Source organism: Triticum aestivum, chromosome 5D (assembly GCF_018294505.1).
Source record: "Triticum aestivum cultivar Chinese Spring chromosome 5D, IWGSC CS RefSeq v2.1, whole genome shotgun sequence".
NCBI classification, from domain to species: domain Eukaryota; kingdom Viridiplantae; phylum Streptophyta; class Magnoliopsida; order Poales; family Poaceae; genus Triticum; species Triticum aestivum.
The window spans coordinates 436,190,656-436,218,366 of record NC_057808.1 but is presented as its reverse complement, the minus strand read 5'-3'; the positions used below and the strand labels follow the sequence as shown (position 1 = coordinate 436,218,366).

Sequence of the window (27,711 nt, the reverse complement as noted above, 5' to 3'; positions counted from 1 at the left end):
CTCGTTCATTGGAACGCTTCCGCTCGCGATCTACAAGGGTATGTAGATGCACTCCTTTCCCCTCGTTGCTAGTATACTCCATAGATGGATCTTGGTGATGCGTAGGAAATTTTAAAATTCTGCTACGATCCCCAACACACAGGTGTGGGCTTACAGGGCTAGGGCATTCCTTCTTCTTTCCAAGCTTCTGGTGGTATATATACCTTTCGAGACCAAGCCCTGCTACAATTCATTGCTGGAAGAGACTGCTAGATTTCTTTTTCATAGTAAGCGGGTCCGCATGCAACAAAAGAAATTGTATTTTCCTACTACTCCGACTTGCCCTAAAAGAATAAGGAAATTGGATAAGAGCGAGAGCTAGACTGACTGTTGGTCCAATGCTAGTGGAGGATTCAGACTGAGGACCCCCTATGGCGGCTACTCATAAGAAGATGAAGGATTGAAACAGGACTGATCACCCCTCTGATTTGTGATCTTTTAATAGAAAGAAAAAGCCTTCTCTCAGACTTAAAGGTAAATGAAAGCGGGATTTTTTTCTCTCCTCTAAGCTAGCAGCAAGTCAAGTAATCTGAGAATGCTGCCCCCAATCCGTAGCTGAGGACGAACTCAACTCGTAAGTTCCTCCACTTCTTTAAAAGCTTCTCCAATCACACTTATTACAATCTCACACACTTCTTCTTCTTCCTGACCTTGAGCGCAGCGCTAAAAATCCAGCGGACACTTGCCATCCTCTCATATCGAAAGACGAACAACGACTTCCGGGGTAAAACGAAGGGCTAAAACCGGAGCCTCTTTTTCCATCCCAGGGGATAGCGATTTCAAGAGTACTTGGTTTAAAACTTCCAGTTTATTCAAGTAGTTTCACTCGATGAAAAATGCATTCTATTGCTGATTCTCTGTCAGGCATTACCCCTCTGTCCCATGTTTTTCATGTTAAGGTGGCCGATGCGCTGAGTTAACTTCCTTGTTTCTTCTGCTTGATTTGATCTTTGCAAGTATCTGCTGATACCGCTCCATCACATCAGCCAAGGAGCCCCACATTCCAGAGTGCAATGAATGCAACTCAGAAGCCATTCTTATCTGTCTATGCCCCATATCTTGGATCCGGGTCTGCGTATGAATAGTATTCGTATCACCTACTCTTAGTACAGAAATGGGTTCTTTGGAAGAAAGAATTGCTTCTACTAAAAAGGGATCTATAACTTCGATTCAAGCAGTTTATGTACCTGCAGACAATTTGACCGACCCTGCCCCCCTAGTGAACTGAATTTCTGGGAACATCAATAGAAAATGACTGTGCACTCTAATTTGGTAGAGAAATATATTACAACATTGCAGCAATAACGGAAATAACCGATGCTACAGCAGAAACTACAGCTATACGTGGCGGCCCCACACGCAGCTTTGTTTAACAAGCATCACCCTTCCTTTCTTTTCAAATGCTCCGATGTAATTATAGACAGCATAATTTGGCCTTCCTGGTAGGGACCCATGTTATACTATCAACCAGACGGACTTGAACAACTGACCTGTCTGCTATTGTTATTGCCGGGCCTCCAGACCATACCAATTCACGGAGTTAGAAACCGGACCAGAGCTATTAACCGACTTGACGTGCTTTCCTGACTGACTGACCGGACAGACCAATCCAACAAACTGACTTTGCTAGCTTATCGAGCCGAGGAGACAAGACGGATCCATATAAGGATACCAGCAACCCGAAGAGAAGAACCCCAGTTTATTAGAGAGATCCGTTCTATTTCACTAGTTGGGTTTCTGTCTTGGCCTGGCATCTTTGGACAAGAATAATAAGTATAAGTAGCAGCTTCCTATTCCTTAGTACTTTCCTGTAGTGTAGTTTCTCAAACTAGTGCTTTTCCTGGAATGGATAGCCCCTTTTGGCATTATTAATGGAATATCCTTCACTAGTTTACTAAAAATGGAACGAAATGAGATTGGATTGTTCCTCCGTTGAAAAGAGATGTCTTGGACTCTCCTTCCTGCACACTGGCATACAAAGCAGCCTCATTAACTGCATTTTGTAACTGAACCTCCACAGTTTTCAAACCTAAGGGTGGATCAAAAGGCACCGGTATTCTCTAATCTAACTTGAATTCAGATCAATAATCAAGGGGCACAAGAAGAAGGCAAGAGCGCGGTTCCGGCTAAAATAGGATTCCACCTCTGGATGCGACCTACTATCCTTCTTGGATGCCTACTCCGGGTACCACCAGATTTTCATGTCCAAGGAAGATGAAGAGAAGACCACGTTCATAACCCCATACGACACGTACTATTTTGTACGGATGCCCTTTCGGTTAAAAAGTGCTGGATCCATTTTTTCAAGAGCAGTCCAGATTGGCTTTGAGTCCTAGCTGCACAGGAATATTGAAGCCTACATGGAAAATATGGTGGTCAAAACCAAGGGAAAATCGACTCTCATTCAGGACATGGAAGAGACCTTTGCAAATCTACGCAAGATCAACTTGAAGCTGAATCCAGAGAAATGTGTGTTTGGCATTCCTTCCGGCAAGCTAATTGGCTTCTTTGTGTCCCACCGGGGGATAGAGGCCAACCCCGACAAGATCAACGCGATTGAGCAGATTCAAGCACCCAAGACAGTTAAAGACGTGAGGCATTTGACTGGATGTGTTGCCGCGCTAAGCAGGTTCATTTCCATGTCCGCCAAGCGCGCCCTGCCGTTCTTCAAAATATTGAAGAAGGCAGGGCCGGTGGAGTGGACCCCGGAGGCCGACGCTGCGCTGCAAGATTTGAAGACCTATCTTTCCTCTTTTCCCACCTTAGTCGCTCCTAAAACACAAGAGCCGTTGCTGCTATACCTAGAGCCAACCAATCAAGTGGTTAGTGCAGCGCTAGTGGCACAACGGGAAGTAGATGAAGGAGCAGCCGCAACTGCCATCCCCTCTGGAGAGGAAAGCGAACTCGTCCCGGCAAGGTCAGATGCAAATCGAAAAAAGGAGGAGCGGGGCAATGGAGACAGTTCCAAGGTCACGGCAAGGAGGAAGGTAGTGCAGCAGCCAGTGTACTTCGTCAGCTCCCTGCTGTAGGGGCTAGGTCGAGGTATTCTGGCGTGCAAAAGTTGATCTTTGGCCTCATCATGGCCTCAAGGAAACTGCACCGCTACTTCCAAGCCCACGAGATCACAGTTGTCACCCGCTTCCCCTTGCAACGCATACTGAGGAACCCTGAGGCTACTGGCAGAATAGTGGAATGGGCTTTGGAGTTATCTAGCTTTGGTTTGAAGTTTGAGAGCACGTCAACTATTCAGAGCAGAGCACTAGCGGAGTTTATTGCGGAGTGGACGCCTAACCCTGAAGAAGAAGTATTGGAGACAGTTATCCCCGGCAAGGAAGCACCCCAAGAATGGATCATGTGCTTTGATGGTGCCTTCTCCCTACAAGGTGCATGAGCTGGCGTGCTTCTCGTTGCCCCCACTGGGGAGCACCTCAAGTACACGGTTCACATGCATTTCCCCTGGGAGAAGGCTACCAACAACACTGCTGATATGAAGGACTCCTTGCCGGGCTCAGGATCGCAACAGAACAGGGAATCAAGAAGTTTATCATTTGTGGAGATTCACAACTTGTGGTGAGGCAAATAAATAAGGATTATCAAAGCCCATTGATGGAGGCATACGTAGAGGAAGTAAGAAAGTTGGAGGAGCGCTTTGATGGATTACAAACAGAGCACGTGCCGCATGCGGAAAACAGCAATGCTGATCATCTGTCAAAGTGCGTTGTGCAAAAACTCCATGTGGAACCAGGGACTTTTGTTCTCTATCTGACTCAACCCTTCGTACCCTGGCAACAATGGCCAAAAAGAGGAGGAAACTGAACTCCGACAAACCTCTCCAGGCAGAGCTTCCCGAAGCCCCCGACAGAGAACTTGGCGGGAACAACTCCCCTTCGATCGGTGAGTTGCACCCTCCCGCCGAACTACTAGTCTTTGCGGTTGAGACGTGCGTTCCCATGAACGAGGAGGTGCCACTGGTCCTTGTTGCTGAGCCTTAGGCTCCAACTTGGGCGCGACACATAGTTCATTTTCTCCAAACAGGAGAACTTCCCGAAGAGCAAGAAGCTGAAAGAGTAGCCCGAAGGGCCAGTATGTATCAGTTCCTTGACAACACGCTATACAGAAGAAGGCCCAACGGTGTCAAATTGAAGTGCATTTGTCAGGAAGAAGGAAAGGAATTGTTGGCAGAGATACACAAGGGTATGTGTGGCTCCCATATTGGATCAAGGGCCCTGGTTGGAAAAGCTTTCCAGCAAGGTTTCTACTGGCCCACGACCCTCCAAGATGCAATTGAGCTAGTCACTAAGTGTGAAGCCTGCTAGTTCCACTCCAAGAATATCCATGAGCCTGCTCAAGCTCTCCAAGCGATCCCTTTGTCATGGCCATTTTCGGTCTGGGGGATCCCCGTGCTACCGGGGGCTTTGAATTCTTGTACCTTGCAATCGACAAGTTTACGAAGTGGCCGGAAGTGGAGCCCATGAGGAAGGTGACCGCACAGTCAGCTATCAAGTTGTTGAAAGGATTGGTGTGCGTTTCAGAGTACCTGCCAGTGTCATCACTGACAATGGCACCCAATTCACAAGTCATGCCTTCATGCAACACGTTCATGCCCTCGGAAGCAAGGTCTCATTTGCCTCTGTCGCCCATCCCAGGAGCAATGGAAAAGCTGAGAGGGCGAATGCTGAAGTGTCGTGAGGACTCAAGACAATAACATTTGATAGGCTACAGAAGCGTGGCAGGCGATGGATCGATGAGCTACCGGTGGCTCTTTGGTCCCTCCGTACAACACCAAATCAAGCTACCGGCCAGACTCCCTTCTCCCTAGTCTATGGGGCAGAAGTAGTGATCCCCACAGAACTCATATACGGATCACCTCAAGTACTTACCTATGACGAAGTAGCGCAAGAACAGCACCGGCGTGACAACGTTGTGCTACTTGAGGAGAACCTTCTCCGGGCAGCTACGCGTGTTGCACACTACCATCAAGCCCTGCGTCTCTATCACAGCCGCAGGGTTCATGCCCTGAGCTTTGAGGAAGGCGACCTTGTCCTTAGGCGAGTTCAGTCCGCCAAGGGTGCAAACAAGTTGACGCTGAAGTGGGAAGGCCCTTATCGGGTAGTACGAGTCACCAGACCCGGCGCAGTCCGTCTGGAGACCGGAGATTGCATTTAGTTGCAAAACTCATGGAACATTGAGCATCTCCGTAAGTTCTACCCGTAAGGCGCAGCTGTCGGGCCCTGCCCGGTAGCCACCCTTTTGTACAAGCCTTGCCGATGTTGCATGTAACCCTTTGTACAAAGCCAGACGCAGACCTCTCGGGCGAAAAAAACCGGGAGCACAATTTTTTTCCCTTTTCGAAAGAGGCACGCCCGTGCCTCTCGCGAAATCACAACCGTGCCTCTCGTGGAAGCAAAACCGTGACTCTTGTGGAAGCAAAACCGTGACTCTTGTGGAAGGAAAAAAACAGAAAACGTATTTCTTTTTTTGTTTCCGAGAGGCACGGCCGTGACTCTCGCGAAAGCACAACCGTGCCTCTCGCAAAAGCAAAACCAAAACCGTGACTCTCGCGAAAGAAAAAAAACAGAAAACGCGTATTTTTTTCCCTTTCCGAGAGGCACGGCCGTGACTCTCGTGAAAGCGCAACCGTGCCTCTCGCGGAAACAAAACCGTGACTCTCGCGAAAGAAAAAAAAATAGAAAACACGTTTTGTTTTTCCCTTTCTGAGAGGCACGGCCGTGACTCTCGCGAAAGCACAACCGTGCCTCTCGCGGAAGCAAAATCCTCTCGCGAAAGAAAAAAAAACAGAAAACGCGTTTTTTCCGTTTCCGAAAGGCACGACCGTCACTCTCGCTAAAGCACAACCGTGCCTCTCGCGGAAGAAAACCGTCACTTTCGCGAAAGGAAAAAAAAAAGAAAACATGGTTTTTCGCGCAAAAAAAAAATTTTTGAAATTTTTTTTATCGAAAAGCTAAGAAAGACCGGGGAAAACCCAAAACGTCGGAAAAAACCGTTTAAAAAGCCGAAAACGCGTGCGAAAAAATTATAAAAAAAAAAACAAAATCCGGAGGGAGCATCCAGAGCGCGACACGTGGTGAATGGCTGAGAGCGCGCCAAGTAGCGCTGATCGTTACGAGGCTCCCGAAGGGGCGCTCGTTAACTAGTTGCTCCCACATAAATTACCCCGAAAATTAGAAAATATTCCCACCGATGCCATCTATAAGTGAAAAAAAAACATTTCACACAAAGGAATCTACCACTTATGCCGGCCCGTAGGGACCTCCTATAATACGCTCTGCACGCTGGGAGAAGACGCAGCGCCCGTTAAGCCGGCCTGTTTTAAAATTTCGTTTTTATTTTTAATTTTAGTTTTCTGTGTTCTTTTGTTCTCCTTTAAATTATATAATTTGCTACCTAAAAATGTTCTAAAACTTAAAAAATATAAATTTTTAATAAAATAAAAATATTCAATAAATCATAAAATATCTATGGATTCAAAACATGTTCATAATTTTTTTTTTGCATATTCCTAAAATATTCAAAATTTTGAAAACAAATGTGTGACAAGTAAAAAAATGTACATGATTTAAAAAAGTTCATGTATTATTTTTTTAATGAAATTGAACAAAATGTCCGCCAAATTGTTATCGGTGATGCAGCAAAACATTGTCATGGCCTGTGGAGGTTATGATTTTTTTTCTGGCGTTAGAACGCACTGGCTCTTTTACTATTAAATATTACAGCAAATATATAGACTTAACAAAAAATGCTGCAAATGATCCAAAGTATTTCTTTACCGATCCACACCACTTAATATACATTAACATCTTATGCCACACACAAAGGAAAATAATCTTCCTTTGTCTACTGCATGTTCTCTGCTCATTGCAACTATGCAAGCTCTACCTTTTGAAATTCTTAGTGTGAAGATGCCTTATCAAGAATATTAGCTCAGATAAGTCCAGATGTATGCCAACTAAAAAAGCTCTTACATACGTTTCAATTTGTATCTACATATTTCAATGCACACTCCTCCAATACCTGGCTTGTGCTCGGCCTTTGCGCCATGGGCGCAACGGGTCATCTAGTGATGTACAAAGGATGTAGGATTTCTCTACTTGCACCAACAATTTTTGGGATTCGGTAAATTCTGTTTAAAATGTAACTGGAAGGGAATTTTTTGTTTCAACAATCGGATAGTCACGAAAGTAAACAAATGATCTGAAAATTGGCTACACTTTTGTATAAGGGATTTCTATTTCTGTGTCCTTGGTTCCTTAGTTGTGCTCAGTTTTGCCCAAGCAAACTAACTTTCACCTGCTCACAGAAGGCCAAATGGAGCATTTCTGTTGGGCAACGGGGCCAAACGGAGCATTTCCGTTGGGTCAAGCCCGTTGACCGTTAGATGGACGAGTTCATGAGGAGTGGGACCATTAAAAATGCTGATGTGTGGGGCCGCTTAAAATGTTGACATGTTAACGGGCTCTTGCTAAAAACAAACCCACTCCTCTCTCCGAATTAAAAATGCTGATGTGTGGGGCCGCTTAAAATGTTGACATGTTAACGGGCTCTTGCTAAAAAACAAATCCACTCCTCTCTCCGAATATCCATTCTTTTTAGCCCAGGCTCATCTGCACCCGGTGAGGAGAAAATAAAAACAAAATACTGGAAAAATTCCCATTATTTTGCATGGAAGACAATTGAGTGCGTGAGGTGCGCTCCGAATTTCATATCATTTGGACACATGAGTTGCTCTCGGCAAAAAACACAATTTCGGTCATAAAATACATGAACAGTGAACTATTTCATAGACACCAAATTTGTCGTTTTTGTTGAGAGCTACTAGCACGTCCAAATGATTTGCAATTTGGAGCGCACCTCACGCACCAAGTTATCTTCCATGCAATTTTTTTTGAATTTTTCTACTATTTTTGTGAATTTTCTTATCATCACGGGTGCAGCTGAGTTTGGGCATCGAATCACCTCGTCAGACTCCAAATTTGTCTTTTTTACTGAGTGCTACTCACATGTCCAAATGATTTGAAATTTGGAGCGCACCTCACGCACCAAATTATCTTCCATGCAAAAAAGGATTTTTTTTGAATTATTCTACTATTTTTTATGAATTTTCTGCTCATCGCGGGTGCAGGTGAGCTTGGGCACTGAATCACCTCGTCCTCCTCCTCCTCCTCTCTCTCTATATTACATGTGGGACCAATAGAGTAAAGGTAAACAGGAAGAAAAAAAAAAGCTCCCTAGATCTCTCGCAATGCCGGCAACCACTAGAGACGGCGGAGGTGGCTCCGTGGCTGGAGGCAGCCCGTAGACTCCCGCATCAAAGACGCCCTCCTCGCTCTTCTCTCTCTTGCCCTCGCTCGAACGCTCCCTCTCCCTCTCTGCTATCTCCTCTCGCCGGCTTGGTCAGAGTCGTGCGCTCGTTTCCGACCACCTCGACGAATTGAGAGCACCTTCGAGACTGCCACACCATCCTCTTCTGTCCCCTTGAGTCGTATGTGCTTTGATGTAGCGTAAAAACCGAATCGACCGCTTCGTCCCTGACTCTGGCTGCCGCAATCTAAAAATAAGATTGAATATTGAAAATTTGCAAATTTCACATGAAATGGACCATATCCATGTCATATTTCCATATAAGGTGACGATATTTGGCACAAACATGGGGCTTACCATGCCAAACAATATTGCGAAAGGGAGATTCTAAAATTTTGTTATAAAAGTCAATTTATCATTTTTCAAGTGCCAAAAATGTTTTTTTGCGAAGCAAGTACCAAAAATAAGATTGAAAATTGAACTTTTACAATTTTCACATGAAATGGACCATATTGGAGGCCTACTCACGATCTTGAATTTTTGAGTTTTTTTGCTATATTCAATTGATTAAATGAATTTCTAGACATTTGCCAAAAGTAACTCAAAATTGAACTACAAGTGTGTTATAGTTTGGTCATAACAAGTGAAAAAAATCATTTTAAGGTACCAAGGTAGGATTATATGCAGTATTCACAAAAAACTTCAATTATTCAAGCCTTCTCTATGAATAGTCATGTTGACAATGTTGATCTCATTTTGCAAAAGGTGAAAGTAAATGAAAAAAGAGTCAAAAAATGCAATCCATTTGCATGGAGTCCTTTTATGTGTACTACTTTCCAGGGAAAATGTCAAACTATGAATACAATGATTATTTCAAAATTTTGTTCACAAAATGGACTACCATCTATGAAGGTTCATGGCGTTCAAGCCAAATGACCAAGTCCATGGCTATATTCACGTCATATTTTCATATGAGGTGATGATATTTGGCACAAACATGGGGCTTACCATGCCAAACAAGATTGCCAAAGGAAGATTCCAAAATTTTGTTATAAAAGTAAATTTATCATTTTCAAGTGCCAAAAATGTTTTCTTTGTGAAGCAAGTACCACAAATAAGATTGAAAATTGAAACTTTGTAATTTTCACATGTAATGGACCATATTGGAGGCCTACTGCCAAAAGACCTTGAGTTTTTTTGCTATATTCCATTGATTAAATGAATTTCTGGACACTACCAAAAGTAATTCAAAGTTGAACTATAAGTATGTTATAGTTTGGTTATAAAAGTGAAAAATAATAATTTTATGGTACTTAGGTAGGATTATATGCAGTATTCACAAAAAAATTCAAATATTCAACCCTTCTCTATGAATAGCCATGTTGACAATGTTGACCTTATTTTGCAAAAAGTGAAAGAGATGAAAAAAGAGTCAAAAAATGCAATCCTTTTGCATGGAGTCCTTTTATGTGTACTAATTTCCAGGAAAATGGATAAACTAGGAATACAATGATTATTTTAAAAAATTGTTCACAAAATGGACTACCATCTATGACGTATTCATGAAAAAGTTGAAAGATTCAACCCCTATCTATGAATAGGGTGACCATATTTGGCACAAGCATGGGGCTTAGCATGCAAAACAAGATTGCCCATGGGAGGTTTTAATTTTTTGTTGTAAAAAAATAAATATTCCATTTTGAAGTGCCAAAAGAAGTTTTTTTTTCTTCTGTGAAGCAAGTAGCACAAATAAGATACAAAAGTTAACCTATCCAATTTTCACACAAAGTAGACCATATTGCCAAAAGTTTATGAATTTTTGAGCTTTTTTGCTACATTCCATTGATTATATGAATTTCATGACATTTAAAGAAAATAATTCAAAATTGTACTACAGGTGTGTTATAGTTTGGTCCAAGCAATTGGAAAAAAGCATTTTCAAATAATCAATACGATTGTATGTAGTATCCAAAAAATAGTGGAAAGATTCTGAGAGCAGCGATTCGGTGCCCAGACTTATCTGCACCCACGCTGAAGAAAAAATACAAATTAAATATTAGAAAAATTCAAAAAAAATTCATTTTTTTCTGCATGGTAGATAATTGTTGTGTGAGGTCCGCTCCAAATTTCATATCATTTGGACATCTGAATAGCTCTCGGCAAAAAAGACAAATTTGGGTTTTGTAATTTTTTTATTGCTCATGTACTGATTTGACCTAATTTGTCTTTTTTGCTGAGAGCTACTCATATGTAAAAATTATCTGAAATTTAGCGCGCACCTCACGCATCAAATTATCTACCATACATTTTCTTTTTGAGTTTTTGATTTTTTGGATTTGTTATGAATTTTTTCTTGACTGGGTGCAGATAGCCTGGGCCAGAAATGGATATTCGAAAGATTCAACACCTTTGCTATAAATAGGACTAAATATAAAATGAATTTAGGAACTTGAATCAACTAAACTAGATTTAAAATTAATATTTTATCAATTTCTTAATTGATTGAAAATTCAAAAATGTATTTGACACTGTTCGCACTTAAAACCCGCACAGAGCAGGCCGCCCAATTACTTAAAGCCCGCACCGAGCAGAGCCAATGTGTCTAGGTACTAGGTTGGCCCACTCGTTGGGCTCTCACCCAAGGCCCACTCGCCAAGAACCTACCCAGGTAACGGTCAATAAGTTTGAGAGGCCATGGCCAAGGGAGAAGGGGAAAAGCGAGGAGCGTTAAGGTGGCAGGACAAAACTAAGTAGTGCCAAGAAATCAGGGGCACGGAAATAGAAATCCCTCTGTATAAATTTAAGTAGTGGATACTGCAAGTTCTTCATCCTCTACAATGCCACTGGACGATCCAGCAGACAAGGCCATTGTTGCAACACCACCATCTTCTGAACATGCAACACACGAAAGTACGTCTTTTAAAGCAAAACAAGATAAGGTATATAAGATGTAGCAAATTTTTCGTACACTGCACTCACTCATACTCCCTCCATCCCAAAATAAGTGACTTATTTTGGAGCGGATGGAGTATTTGGTTTTGCTCATTTATTACACTAAATTTCTTTCAATCATCGAACGACACAACTACTTCAGAAAATAAAACAAAAAACCAACGACAATGCTGCTACATGGTCTAAATCAAGAAAAAGATAAGTATATGCTAATTATAACAAAATACACCAACCATGCTTTTTCTAATAGCTAATAAGATATTGTCTTATTACCAACACAGATGTACCAAAAAATAGTTGTTCGTTTCAGGGACCAGCGAAGGAGATGCCGCTAATCTTTCAGATGAAGTGAAAAGTGTTTCAAATCCAGCATCTTATGATAGTTGGAAATGTTGCTCCTGTTCTGCAAGTATGTACTAATTGTATATTGTTTGGTACTAAGGATGCAACATACGTATGAATGAGCTATAACCATTCCCCATATGTCAAAACTAGGGCACGAACGAATCCCAGTAAAGAACAGCTCGACTAGAACGGATGTGCTAAAGTTTGCAAGTGAACTCTATTCCGAGCAAACTACTAAAATTTTCTTCCATCGAAGAAAACGACAAATACTATCTCAGGCACCGACGGGCGGGGCGTGCCGCCGGGCCTCCGCCCGCTAGATGTCGGCGAACTGTGACGAAGAGGGGGCGTGAATCACACGGACATCACCGAAGGAGACCCGCTCGCGGACGAAGTGAAGATCGATCTTGATATGCTTCGCTCGCTGGTGTTGTACCGGGTTGGAGGAGAGGTACATGGTGCTCAATTTGTCGCAGTAGACGGTCGTTGCTTGCCCCAGCGACCGCCGGAGCTCGTTGAAGGAGCTGGCATAGCCAGCACGCCTTGGCCACGGCGTTAGCCACGGCACGGTACTCTGCCTCCGCGCTCGAGCGTGAGACAGTCTGCTGTCGTTTGGATGACCAGGAGACGAGGTTGTCGCTGACGAAGATGCAGTACCCCGACGTGGATTTGCGTGTGTCGGGACAGCCAACCCAGTCGGCGCCGAAGTATGCAATCAGTCGGTGGTTGGAGGAGTGCCATAGGTGGAGACCGAGTTGCGGAGTGCCCTGGCTATAACGTAGGATGCGTTTAAGAACGGTGAAATGCGGCTCCCGGGGTCATGCATGAACAAGCACACCTGTTGGATAGTGTAGGTGATGTCCGGCCGGGTAAGAGTGAGGTACTAAAGAGCGCCAGCGAGGCTGCGGTAGAGGGATGAATCAGAGAAGGGCGGACCGTCAGTGGTAGAGAGCTTGGCGCGCATGTCAATGGGTGTGGCGATGGGTTTACAATTGCTCGTGTGGGTGCGCCCGAGAACCTCGAGTGCATACTGGTGTTGTGAGAGGAATAGACCATGTGAGCCATGCTCAGATATTAATCCCAAGAAAAGGATGTAGCTCCCCAAAGTCATGGAGAACTCTGAGTGCAACTGTGAGATGATGCGGCGGAGCATGGTCGCGGAGCTGGCGGTGAGTATGACATCATCGACGTACAACAAAAGATAGGCGGTGGCACCTTCACGATGGAGGATGAAGATTGACGTGTCGCTCTTAGAAGCGACAAAACCGAGGCGAGCAAGGTATGTGGTGAAACGCTGGAACCACGCCCGAGGTCCCTATTTGAGCCCGTAGAGCAACCGGTGGAGCTGACACACATGGGAGGGCCGTGAAGCGTTGACAAAGCCGGACGGCTGCTAGCTGTAGACGACGGTGTCGAGGTGGCCGTGAAGAAACGTGTTCTTCACGTCCAACTGGTGGATCGGCTAGTCGGCGGAGACGGCGAGGCTGAGGATGACACGTACCGTCGCCGTCTTGACGACGGGGCTGAAAGTCTCGCCGAAGTCGACACCATGCTGCTGCTTGAAGCCGCGCAGGACCCAACACGCCTTGTACCGTGCGAGAGAGCCTTCGGGGTTCGTCTTGTGGCGGAAGATCCACTTGCCCGTCACCAAGTTGACACCTGTAGGGGGGAACCAACGACCAAGTTTTGTTCTGTAACAAAGCAGTGTACTCCTTCAACATAGCTCATTTTACAATTTTGTTCTGTAAAGATGACTGTATGCATCGATTGATGCAGAGCCCTGCGATTTTAACCTCCTTTTCAAAAAAAAGAAGAAAAAATAGTTCAGTCCTCTCTTTGTTTGTCCCAATTTCACTTGTTATTTCGGCATTGGGATATCAGATATAAGTTGATGGAGGTGGAGCGATGATTTTGCATATTTGGTTAACTTCGATGTATGCTTGTGTGATAATGATCTTCTGGGTTCTCCATTATGTTTGGCAGTTGCTCGTGAGTGATATGTAACAATAATTAATTTGACATTTAAAAAATATGCCGGAGCAAAATGTTAATCCATTGTTAGAAATTGTTATTTTATATTCCCTCAGTCGCGGAGTGGCGGCTGGGGTTTTTTTGCTGGCCGGCCGCGTGTCCACGGATGATCGGTGATTCGTGCCGGAAGGAGAGGGAGGCTGGGTTGAGTTGTGTGGCGTGGTGGGCGACATTTGTGGCTTGTGGGGCGAGCGTGCCGGAAGGAGAGGGGCTGGGCAAATCCTTCTCAGTCAATATTCCAACTGACCCCGTGTTGTTGTGGGAGCGATTCTCCCGGCTTTTGCCTCTCTCTCTCGCCTCCCTAGTCCCTACCTCCGGATCTGGGTGGCTTGTGGACTGCCCGACCCCTGCTCAGATCGGTGTTGGCGGCTACAGAACGGGGTTGCAGGGATGGTGGGGAGCTGCTTCCTCCCACGTTCGCCCCTCCTGTTCTTATCCCGAAGCCGCCGCTGCCGGATGTCTCGCCGTGCCTCTTCTCTGGTGTGTCTCCGCTTCAAGGTGCTTCCTTGGTATCCACCCTGCACTCTTTCACTTTGGATTGTACGTGAATATCAGCACATGTTTTTATCTTCTTGGTTATGTCTTCTCGAGCTTCCTTCTAATTCCTTTGCCTTTGGCATCCTCTGGTGAAGCGTTCACATCTAGCCACCACGGCTGAGCAGGGATCAAGTCAAGCAAAGTGTTAGGATTTATTTGCGTCATGTCTTGGCTAAGTGGGCATTTATACTTCTGTTAAAATATAGGATAGAACATACACAGGGTGTACGCATTATATATGAATGAAACATATTCATTAACCTAAGCATGCCCTCATTTTTTTAATGAGTTGATATTATATTAATTGAATATCCTTTTTGTTTTACGAGATTTTTGCTAAAGTTTCATTTACGCCTAATTAACATCGAGTAGACTCTGTTGTTGTGAGAATTCTTAATTCAAGAGTTATAGGGAGAGACTTATGTCACCACAAACAGAAATTAAAGCAGATGTTGGATTTCAAGCCGGTGTTAAAGATTATAAATTGACTTACTACACCCCAGAGTATGAAACTAAAGATACTGATATCTTGGCAGCATTCCGAGTAAGTCCTCAGCCTGGGGTTCCGCCCGAAGAAGCAGGGGCTGCAGTAGCTGCCGAATCTTCTACTGGTACATGGATAACTGTTTGGACTGATGTCTTGATAGTTACAAAGGACGATGCTATCACATCGAGCCTGTTGCTGGGGAAGACAACCAATGGATCTGTTATGTAGCTTATCCATTAGACCTATTTGAAGAGGGTTCCGTTACTAACATGTTTACTTCCATTGTAAGTAACGTATTTGGTTTCAAATCCCTACGTGCTCTACGTTTGGAGGATCTACGAATTCCCCCTACTTATTCAAAAACTTTCCAAGGCCCGCCTCATGGTATCCAAGCTGAAAGAGATAAGTTGAACAAGTATGGTCGTCCTTTATTGGGATGTACTATCAAACCAAAATTGGGATTATCCGCAAAAAATTATGGTAGAGCGTGTTATGAGTGTCTACGTGGTGGACTTGATTTTACAAAAGATGATGAAAACGTAAACTCACAACTATTTATGCGCCGGAGAGATCGTTTTGCCTTTTGTGCCGAAGCTATTTATAAATCACAAGCCGATACCGGTGAAATCAAGGGGCATTACTTGAATGCGACTGCAGGTACATGTGAAGAAATGATTAAGAGAGCTGTATTTGCAAGAGAATTAGCGGTTCCTATTGTAATGCATGACTACTTAACTGGGGGATTCACCGCAAATACTACTTTGGCTCATTATTGCCGCGACAATGGCCTACTTCTTCACATTTACCGTGCAATGCATGCAGTTATATGCAGTTATTGATGGATAGAAAAATCATGGTATGCATTTCCGTGCATTAGCTAAAGCATTCCGAATGTCTGGGGAAGATCATATCCACTCCGGTACAATAGCAGGTAAGTTAGAAGGGGAACGCGAAATGACTTTAGGTTTTGTTGATTTATTGCGCGATGATTTTATTGAAAAAGATCGTGCAGTCCGGACCGACACAAACTTTGTAACTGCTCATGTACTCTTGACGGTTCGGCTAGTATAAATAGCCAACAGTCTCTATCAATAAATATACTCATTTCACATTCCACTTACTTTCTCTCTACTCTATTCACGTTATCAGCACTGTTCTGACTAGAGCAAATAGGCTACAGGAGAGAACGGAGAAGACAGGTGAGAACATGGCAACTTTGTCGCAACTTGCTTTTTCCTTCGCTCGGTTTGTCGCCAGACATTACCGCCAGAGTTTTGCTCGCCGGAACTTCGGCATTGCTGCGCACCGTCGCCAGGCATTTGATCATCGACGTCATGGTCGCCCGGACAGGAACGGCGGCCTCCGCCGCCGCCACCGCAGCAAGCGTTGGGTACCCCGACGACGCTACGGGCCTGGTGCTGGCCTCCACCGCCGCCTCCGCGGCAACTGCCGGGCGCCCCGACACCACCACAGTGGCAAGTGGCAACCGCTGGGTGCAACGCCGCAACTACTCTGGAGCCCCTGGAACAAGTACCAGGGCCGCTGTGCCCCGGGAACAGGCCACGGTCATACCTCCGGAGGCCGCTTCCGCGCCAGAAATTGGTGCCGAAGAGGTTGCTGCCGTGCCAGAGATTGTCGCTGAGCGCCTGATCAGACGATCGACGCAGAGTACGAAGACGAGGCCTCTGCCTCAAACGTCAGCGCGGACGCCGACGAACTGATGCCACTACCGCCGGAGTTCACCGTTCCGCCCATGGAGTGGCTGTTGGGGCGGACCGAGCGCCGATTGGCTTGTCGACGATCCCGAGCGTGACTTTGGCGACGAGGAACTCCCGGCGCCACCACCAGCATCACTTCCGACGATGTACTACTGCCCGCTCCACGGGCACGGGCCACGCCTGCCGTTCTCCTCGCCGCCGGCTGCGGTTGCCGTGGACACGCTACGCTACCGTCGGGCTTCGACATCAACCTCCAGCTGGAGGTGAAGATAGAGAACATCGATGGCGCAGCTCCTGCGCTCACCCTCGAGATGATGTTCCCCGACCCCAACCAATCCGCACCGGAAGTGAAGGATGAGGAGAAGGTGGACGCACCGCCGTTGCTCGCCCTCCCAGCGCGCTCGCCGGAAGCTCGTGTACTCCTCCGCCGCTTCACATCAACCATGGCAGTCCACCCCGCTGGAATCCCCGTCGGCACTTGGTCGCATGAGACTCTCGGTTTCACCGGCCGCGTCGCAGAACTTCGTCTCAACGAGGCAGCCACCAACCGCCCCTCTTCTTCCGCGGAGGGGCCCAACCGCCGCTGTTGGAGCCGGGCGCGGGCGCCGGCATGAAGCAGGGCAGCGGCAAAAGTAGAATCGGGGGAGAAAACGCTCGAACAAGACCGTACCTTATCCAGTCCTCTCCGCGTGGGAGCTCCTGTTCGGCGCTTTCGGCGCCACTTATGGGCGAGCATAGCGGGCCGGCCCAGGAGAAAAAGGTGTTCCACATAGCGAGAAACAGGATTCGGTTCCTGCCAGAATTTCGTTTTTATCTTAAGACCTTTTAGGCAATAACCACTAGGACAATGCCTCTTTGTTGTCCATGCGAGGATAAATACTCTATTGGACCTTCTCTTAATACGACATTAGCATGTAGGAAAATGTAGGAGTAGTATATATCCAGTTTGTTATGCATATTATTTTACGATAATTAAACAAAGATTTCACAATAAAATAAAAGTGAACTTGAAGAAAGTTCATAAATTTGAAAAGATTCGCACAAAGTGTAAAAAGTTCGTCAATTTGAGAAAAGTTCACGAATTTGAGAAAAAGTACACAAACTTTGGAAAAATGTTCATCGATTTTGAAAAAAATCCCACACATTTTGGAAAAAGTTCATCTAATTTGAGAAAAAAGTTCACGAATTTTGAAAAAAAGTTCACAAATTTTGCAAAAAAGTTCATCAATTTCGGAAGAAGTTCATCGTTTTTGAAAAAGGTATATCGGTTTTGAAAAAAGTTTTTTTTCATTTGAAGAGAAAGTTCATCGATTTAAAAAAATGTTCATCTATCTTGAAAATGGATTTAAAAAAAAATGCAAATTTTTGGAAAAAAGTTCATTGAATTTTGAAAAAAAATCATCAAACTTGTTAAAAAAGTTCATCCAATTGAAGGAAAAGTTCACATATTTGGAAACAATTCATCGAACCAGGAAGAGAAAAAACAGAAAACAAAAAAGGAAAAGGTAAAACAGGAAAAAGGAGAAAGAAGGAATAAAAGAAGGAAGAACTTGATGGTTACTAGATCGTGCTGTGTGGTGCGGTGGTTACACATAGTACATCAACGAGGAGGGGCGCAGGTTCGATTATCAACCAGCGCAACTTCTTTTTTTCTATTAACATAGAAAAAGAAAATGCCATATGGGCCGGCCGGTTGTTGCAGGCGCCCGTTTGCAGAATTACACGTTAACGGGCGCCTGCAGCGTCAAATAGGATTCGCCCTCAGTACAACCCTCTTCCTCTTGAACATCTTGTCTCTCCCAATCTCTCACAAGCATCCGATTCAAACACCCCATCTAGCTTTGGAACGCTGGAGGATATCCACCGTCGGCTGTTTAAAAAGGCTCCACTCAACGTCGCCCATGATGCCGCACTGAAGCCGCATCTCCCGGGGAGGCACAGGACATCCGGTGGACAACATCGCCACCAAAAACTTCACTTCCCCTCCACCGCAAACTTCAATTCCGTCCTGCCTCCTGTGATCCCCTATTCTGAATCCTCACTCAGAACACTTGGTAAGGATTTGGATTATCATGAATTTCATAGGAGAGAGATTGAGTGGAGGAAGGGACTCATGAGAAGAGGATGGAGGAAGGATAAGGAAATCAAAAAGAAGAGGGTGGAATTAGGAGGAAGGAAAAACAGTATAACACCAGTTGCCAGTAAATTTCCAAAATCGCCACTCAGTTTATTGTAGCACAGGATGAGGAAGTAGCGAAGATTCATTATTGTGGAATAGCTGTTCCTAGTTTCTGAAGATGCACAAAGTAGTTCTCTTCTAATTGGACTTCTTTGCCGTTCTTTAGGGTGATGCATATAAATAGTGGAGTAACTATTTTTGGGGAATGTTTTCTCAGTCTAACATGCATACTACATTCATATATTAGTTGTTGAAACCCTTGAATTCGGAATATGAGAAAGTCCCCTCGGGTTGGTGATTACTCCTTTTATGGGGGTCACAGTTGCTTTATTGGCTATATTTCTATATATCATTTTAGAAATTTACAATTCTTCACTTTTACTGGACGGAAATTCAACCAATCAGGTCTCTACTAAATTGATTAGGCCTTCAACTTCTACTTCCGTTTAGAATTTAGGCATTATTTTTCCCCTTGCTTCCAAAAAGAGAGTCAAGAAACACTAATGTCAACCCTTCCAAATTCAAAATATTGTCCACGAACGAACATATTTTCCGAGTATCTATAGAAAATAACATTCTTCTTTCAATATTATCATAGGCATATAGATATATTTTAAATCTCAGCCATCAATATTCATGGTTAACATAAAATTAACGGTTATAAAGGGGCGACAGAAGAAGAACTAAGAAATCTTCCGTCCTTTATCAATAAAATCAATTAATTATTGGGTATAGATGTGAAACACTTGATGTAATGAAAAACAATTATGTGAACATAAATATATATATTAATTATATAAGAACTAAAACTGAAAAATATATACGATTATTGGTTATAAAATATTTATTGAATATAAGTACTAGTACAATTAAAATATTTAAGTTTTTCTGCAAGCATGGTTGCTTGTTGAGATGGATCTTTCCCATGCATGGCTGCATGTTGAAATAACATAGTCGCATGTTGAAAGAAATATGTTTGTGGGGATTAAGTACTTAGTTATATGAGAAACCATTAAAATATAAAGGCATAAATATATAAAAAAGAAATTTTGGCTAGCAAATAAAGTCTCAATACACCATCTATATGTGATTATATGATGCAAATAATTATTATAAGATACATGTACTCAACTATAAAGAACTAATGAATAAATACAACATGTGCGTCCAGGGAGGGCATATGCCCCATGTCCATGTATATTTTATGTTATGCAGATCATTTTTTTCCAATTTATTTAACTATGTAGATGTATTAGGCCCTTATATACGACAGGCCCTAGGCTGCCGCATCTTTTGTCCGGGCCTAGGGTCGACCCTGGTAGAAGATGGAGAATGTCGATGTAGCCTCTAAGAACCATGCGATGAAGCTGAGAAAGACGGAGAGAAGGAATAGATCACAGGCTAGCTCCGGGTTCGACCTGCACAGCTAGCTCTAATGTCCCTTACGAACAGGACGGTGACAGCAGCAGAGGAACAACCTGCTGCGAATGAGAGAAGGGACATGATCTACAATAAGGAGACTCTGTTGGATGATATCTTAAGGAACACATTGCTAATGGTTATTGTGTGCAGAATGGCAGCAATCAATAGCATGCTAATCATGCATGCATTGTAAGTATTGATAGCTTAAAAACTGAAGGGATCAATCATAGCATTTCCCATTAAAGTTTGCAAAGCTTTAAACCATGCATGAGTAGTTAGGGGTATATGGATGATACTTCACTATAAATAGGAAAGTAAAACCGCGTTGTATGCAATGGTTGTATATATGTATTAGGGCATGTACAATGATGACATACGGATACAGATGCCCCATAACAAAAATTAGTTTGAGGCATCTATATTAATTTTTTTCTCCCCAATACAAGCTACTACTAGATGATGTGATCACTGGTGCCGAAACTATTGTTTCGCGTTCAAAAATATTTCAGGCTATTTCATGTTCTACACAAAAGGGCAGAAACTTAGGCCACTAGAATTTGATGCAACAAGTATCAAAAAAATGCAAGTTGTTTCTGGAGAAGAAGAATATGACCAAGGTACCAGACATGCAAACGCAGGCGGTTAGTGAACATGTGTTTTATATTGGATCTATTTTCATGAAGTTTCCATCAGTAATCGAACCCGAGGAAGAAGCGATCAAGCCGACGTTTAGAACGCCATCGTTGGAAAGAATTCCACTCAAAGTTCTTGTGTGACAACGTGAGAGTCAAGTTTTTCTTTTATCCAGTAGTACTAGTTTCGTTGTCTTTTCTTTGAGTCCAGGTTCTTACGTGATCAATCTTGCCGGTTAGTTAATTAGATAAGCTTTGTTTAGTTTAAAACAAGAAAAGAGAGATAGAGTCCGGATGGAAGTTAGCTAGCACCTGGGTCGGTTCGACCAGGTATGTGACGCCCATAAAGAGGGCTGGCTACGGCCAATGTACGGGAGGTTATTTTTCAGAGTTAGACAATGTTAAGCGGTCCTCTTTGAGTGTCCGTGTTATTTATTTTGTGTGAATTTTCTGCGTGAAAGTTACACTTGGCTCGAGGTTCGTCGTTCTTGACGGGTTGCGCGCTGGTTACGTCTACTTCGGCGGGAGGTTCCTCGTGAAACGAGGAATTGTCCGTTGGTCATCGTCACCCCTGCTTCAGGTTACGCGTATTGCTCATGTAATTGGGAGTATTTTTTATCGGTGGATCTACAAAGTTATTGCATCGTGAAAGATCGGGCCAAATCAGCGGCACGATCGAGGTCGTGCCTCATCAGTTGGTATCAGATTACTGGGTTTATTACGGTGCAAATTTTCTCATTAATTTGTTCATACAGATTCTAAAACTGCAATGAGGATGGAGTATTATTTTGATGGTGAGATGTCCCAATGTGAGAAGGATCCGTCACGAGCCCTTTCATGGTTTCAAATCTACACAAGAGTGAAGGTTGGGCCAACTACTACTTGTGCTGCAATGTTTGATTGTTCTTCCGAAATAAATTTGGTGAGTTAAACCTTGGTTGATGCATTGAAGCTAGTAGTAATAGAGCATCCAGACCCATATAAGCGCAGATGGCAGGGAAAATTTGTGACAATAAAACATCAAGTAGAGGTGACTTTTGGATTTTGTGTATTTACCAATTCAGTTTTCTGTGATGTTCTACCATATCATATGTATATGTGTAACTTGATACTTGGTAAATCTTGGACAAAAAAGAGGGAGCTACAGATTGATAAATCTGGCTATTTTTCTTGGAGGAAATTTCAGATTTTTCGTAATGGTCGATGGATTTATTTTGAAGCATACTCTTCCGAACAATATTTGGAAGATCGTAAGAGAAGAGACCGAGCACATGCTGCAATTAATGCAAAGAAAGAAGTAGAGCAGATCTTGCTAGAAAAGAAAAAGGCTGAGGATAGTCTTGTTGGAACTAAAAATATTTCTTCACATGAGAAGAACAAAGAGAAACCAGCAGTACCAACGCATGGGCTGAATATGCAACTTAAGAGGGTACATGATGAAGATGACTTGACAGTGGACAAAGGTCAGCGCATGAGTTTATTTCAAACTCAGTGTGACATTAAAGGTGTGGCGTGCAAGTTAATTATTGATGGAGGCAGTTGCACTAATGGCATTAGCAAGATGTTGGTGGAGAAGCTTGGTTTGTCCGCATGGAGATATGGTGAACCATATCATTTAGAGTGGTTGAACAATTGTGGGAAGCTCAAAATTACACATAAAGTGCGTGTACCATTTTCGACAGTATGTCGATGAGGAATGCGATGTTTTGCCGTTGGAAATTTGCGGTTTACTAGTAGGCCGACCTTGGCAGTATGACCGTAGTGTGCAACATTCTGGAGGGGCCAACACATACACTTTTATTCATAAAGGCATACAAAGGACACTTATATCGATGAATGATAAATTAATCCTCTCGGATATGGTATTGACAGTGCGAAAGGAGAGGGGTCCCAAGAAAAACAAAAAACTGAAGACAGTTTCTCTTCAGGTGGAGGGGGATGATTTTCTTGAAGTAGAAAAGGTCCCTGAAGCTCTCACGAAACCGAGGACTGCTTCGTTTCAAGAGGGAGTGGATGATGTATCACTGGTGCCGAAACTATTGTTTCGCATTCAAAAATATTTCAGGCTATTTCATGTTCTACACAAAAGGGCAGAAACTTAGGCCGCTGGAATTTGATGCAACAAGTATCAGAAAAATGCAAGTTGTTTCTGGAGAAGAAGAATATGACCAAGGTACCAGACGTGCAAACACAGGCGGTCAGTGAACATGTGTCTTATATTGGATCTATTTTCGTGAAGTTTCCATCAACAATCGAACCCGAGGAAGAAGCGATCAAGCCGACGTTTAGAACACCACCATGCAGTTGGTTTTTCGTTGGAAAGAATTCCACTCCAAGTTCTTGTGTGACAACGTGAGAGTCAAGTTTTTCTTTTATCCAGTAGTACTAGTTTCGTTGTCTTTTCTTTGAGTCCAGGTTCTTACGTGATCAATCTTGCCGGTTAGTTAATTAGATAAGTTTTGTTTAGTTTAAAACAAGAAAAGAGAGATAGAGTCCGGATGGAAGTTAGCTAGCACCTGGGTCGGTTCGACCAGGTATGTGACGCCCATAAAGAGGGCTGGCTACGGCCAATGTACGGGAGGTTATTTTTCAGAGTTAGACAATGTTAAGCGGTCCTTTTTGAGTGTCCGTGGTATTTATTTTGTGAGAATTTTCTGCGTGAAAGTTGCACTTGGCTCGAGGTCCGTCGTTCTTGACGGGTTGCCCGCTGGTAACATCTACTTTGGCGGAAGGTTTCTCGTGAAACGAGGAATTGTCCGTTGGTCGTCGTCACCCCTGCTTCAGGTTACGCGTACTGCTCGTGTAGTTGGGAGTATTTTTTATCGGTGGATCTACAAAGTTATTGCATCGTGAAAGATCGGGCCAAATCAGCGGCACGCTCGAGGTTGTGCCTCCTCAGTTGGTATCAGATTACTGGGTTTATTACGGTGCAAATTTTCTCTTTAATTTGTTCATACAGATTCTAAAACTGCGATGAGGATGGAGTATTATTTTGATGGTGAGATGTCCCAATGTGAGAAGGATCCATCACGAGCCCTTTCATGGTTTCAAATCTACACAAGAGTGAAGTTTGGGCCAACTACTTGTGCTGCAATGTTTGATCGTTCTTCAGAAATAAATTTGGTGAGTCAAACCTTGGTTGATGCATTGAAGCTAGTAGTAATAGAGCATCCAGACCCATATAAGCGCAGATGGCAGGGAAAATTTGTGACAATAAAACATCAAGTAGCGGTGACTTTTGGATTTTGTGTATTTACCAATTCAGTTTTCTGTGATGTTCTTCCGTATCATATGTATATGTGTAGCTTGATACTTGGTAAATCTTGGACAAAAAAGAGGGAGCTACAGATTGGTAAATCTGGCTATTTTTTTTGGAGGAAATTTCAGATTTTTCGTAATGGTCGATGGATTTATTTTGAAGCATACTCTTCCGAACAATATTTGGAAGATCGTAAGAGAAGAGACCGAGCACATGCTGCAATTAATGCAAAGAAAGAAGTAGAGCAGATCTTGCTAGAAAAGAAAAAGGCTGAGGATAGTCTTGTTGGAACTAAAAATATTTCTTCACATGAGAAGAACAAAGAGAAACCAGCAGTACCAACGAGTGGGCTGAATATGCAACTTAAGAGGGTACATGATGAAGATGACTTGACAGTGGACAAAGGTCAGCGCATGAGTTTATTTCAAACTCAGTGTGACATTAAAGGTGTGGCGTGCAAGTTAATTATTGATGGAGGCAGTTGCACTAATGGCATTAGCAAGATGTTGGTGGAGAAGCTTGGTTTGTCCGCATGGCGATATGGCGAACCATATCATTTAGAGTGGTTGAACAATTGTGGGAAACTCAAAATTACACATAAAGTGCGTGTACCATTTTCGACAGTATGTTGATGAGGTGGAATGCGATGTTTTGCCGTTGGAAGTTTGCGGTTTACTAGTAGGCCGACCTTGGCAGTATGACCGTAGTGTGCAACATTCTGGAGGGGCCAACACATACACTTTTATTCATAAAGGCATACAAAGGACACTTATATCGATGAATGATAAATTAATCCTCTCGGATATGGTATTGACAGTGCGAAAGGAGAGGGGTCCCAAGAAAAACAAAAAACTGAAGACAGTTTCTCTTCAGGTGGAGGGGGATGATTTTCTTGAAGTAGAAAAGGTCCCTGAAGCTCTCACGAAACCGAGGACTGCTTCGTTTCAAGAGGGAGTGGATGATGTATCACTGGTGCCGAAACTATTGTTTCGCATTCAAAAATATTTCAGGCTATTTCATGTTCTACACAAAAGGGCAGAAACTTAGGCCGCTGGAATTTGATGCAACAAGTATCAGAAAAATGCAAGTTGTTTCTGGAGAAGAAGAATATGACCAAGGTACCAGACGTGCAAACACAGGCGGTCAGTGAACATGTGTCTTATATTGGATCTATTTTCGTGAAGTTTCCATCAACAATCGAACCCGAGGAAGAAGCGATCAAGCCGACGTTTAGAACACCACCATGCAGTTGGTTTTTCGTTGGAAAGAATTCCACTCCAAGTTCTTGTGTGACAACGTGAGAGTCAAGTTTTTCTTTTATCCAGTAGTACTAGTTTCGTTGTATTTTCTTTGAGTCCAGGTTCTTACGTGATCAATCTTGCCGGTTAGTTAATTAGATAAGTTTTGTTTAGTTTAAAACAAGAAAAGAGAGATAGAGTCCGGATGGAAGTTAGCTAGCACCTGGGTCGGTTCGACCAGGTATGTGACGCCCATAAAGAGGGCTGGCTACGGCCAATGTACGGGAGGTTATTTTTCAGAGTTAGACAATGTTAAGCGGTCCTTTTTGAGTGTCCGTGGTATTTATTTTGTGAGAATTTTTTGCGTGAAAGTTGCACTTGGCTCGAGGTCCGTCGTTCTTGACGGGTTGCCCGCTGGTAACATCTACTTTGGCGGAAGGTTTCTCGTGAAACGAGGAATTGTCCGTTGGTCGTCGTCACCCCTGCTTCAGGTTACGCGTACTGCTCGTATAGTTGGGAGTATTTTTTATCGGTGGATCTACAAAGTTATTGCATCGTGAAAGATCGGGCCAAATCAGCGGCACGCTCGAGGTCGTGCCTCATCAGTTGGTATCAGATTACTGGGTTTATTACGGTGCAAATTTTCTCTTTAATTTGTTCATACAGATTCTAAAACTACGATGAGGATGGAGTATTATTTTGATGGTGAGATGTCCCAATGTGAGAAGGATCCATCACGAGCCCTTTCATGGTTTCAAATCTACACAAGAGTGAAGTTTGGGCCAACTACTTGTGCTGCAATGTTTGATCGTTCTTCAGAAATAAATTTGGTGAGTCAAACCTTGGTTGATGCATTGAAGCTAGTAGTAATAGAGCATCCAGACCCATATAAGCGCAGATGGCAGGGAAAATTTGTGACAATAAAACATCAAGTAGCGGTGACTTTTGGATTTTGTGTATTTACCAATTCAGTTTTCTGTGATGTTCTTCCGTATCATATGTATATGTGTAGCTTGATACTTGGTAAATCTTGGACAAAAAAGAGGGAGCTACAGATTGATAAATCTGGCTATTTTTTTTGGAGGAAATTTCAGATTTTTCGTAATGGTCGATGGATTTATTTTGAAGCATACTCTTCCGAACAATATTTGGAAGATCGTAAGAGAAGAGACCGAGCACATGCTGCAATTAATGCAAAGAAAGAAGTAGAGCAGATCTTGCTAGAAAAGAAAAAGGCTGAGGATAGTCTTGTTGGAACTAAAAATATTTCTTCACATGAGAAGAACAAAGAGAAACCAGCAGTACCAACGAGTGGGCTGAATATGCAACTTAAGAGGGTACATGATGAAGATGACTTGACAGTGGACAAAGGTCAGCGCATGAGTTTATTTCAAACTCAGTGTGACATTAAAGGTGTGGCGTGCAAGTTAATTATTGATGGAGGCAGTTGCACTAATGGCATTAGCAAGATGTTGGTGGAGAAGCTTGGTTTGTCCGCATGGCGATATGGCGAACCATATCATTTAGAGTGGTTGAACAATTGTGGGAAGCTCAAAATTACACATAAAGTGCGTGTACCATTTTCGACAGTATGTTGATGAGGTGGAATGCGATGTTTTGCCGTTGGAAGTTTGCGGTTTACTAGTAGGCCGACCTTGGCAGTATGACCGTAGTGTGCAACATTCTGGAGGGGCCAACACATACACTTTTATTCATAAAGGCATACAAAGGACACTTATATCGATGAATGATAAATTAATCCTCTCGGATATGGTATTGACAGTGCGAAAGGAGAGGGGTCCCAAGAAAAACAAAAAACTGAAGACAGTTTCTCTTCAGGTGGAGGGGGATGATTTTCTTTCAGTAGAAAAGGTCCCTGAAGCTCTCAGGAAACCGAGGACTGCTTCGTTTCAAGAGGGAGTGGATGATGTATCACTGGTGCCGAAACTATTGTTTCGCATTCAAAAATATTTCAGGCTATTTCATGTTCTACACAAAAGGGCAGAAACTTAGGCCGCTGGAATTTGATGCAACAAGTATCAGAAAAATGCAAGTTGTTTCTGGAGAAGAAGAATATGACCAAGGTACCAGACGTGCAAACACAGGCGGTCAGTGAACATGTATCTTATATTGGATCTATTTTCGTGAAGTTTCCATCCGCAATCGAACCCGAGGAAGAAGCGATCAAGCCGACGTTTAGAACACCACCATGCAGTTGGTTTTTCGTTGGAAAGGATTCCACTCCAAGTTCTTGTGTGACAACGTGAGAGTCAAGTTTTTCTTTTATCCAGTAGTACTAGTTTCGTTGTCTTTTCTTTGAGTCCAGGTTCTTACGTGATCAATCTTGCCGGTTAGTTAATTAGATAAGTTTTGTTTAGTTTAAAACAAGAAAAGAGAGATAGAGTCCGGATGGAAGTTAGCTAGCACCTGGGTCGGTTCGACCAGGTATGTGACGCCCATAAAGAGGGCTGGCTACGGCCAATGTACGGGAGGTTATTTTTCAGAGTTAGACAATGTTAAGCGGTCCTTTTTGAGTGTCCGTGGTATTTATTT

The 27,711-nt window shown here is 43.3% G+C and overlaps 1 pseudogene; it reads left to right on the top strand.

The window, feature by feature from the left end:
- Positions 1-14,602: 14,602 nt before the first annotated feature.
- Positions 14,603-15,874, top strand: LOC123120840 (ribulose bisphosphate carboxylase large chain-like; annotated as a pseudogene).
- Positions 15,875-27,711: the final 11,837 nt, after the last annotated feature.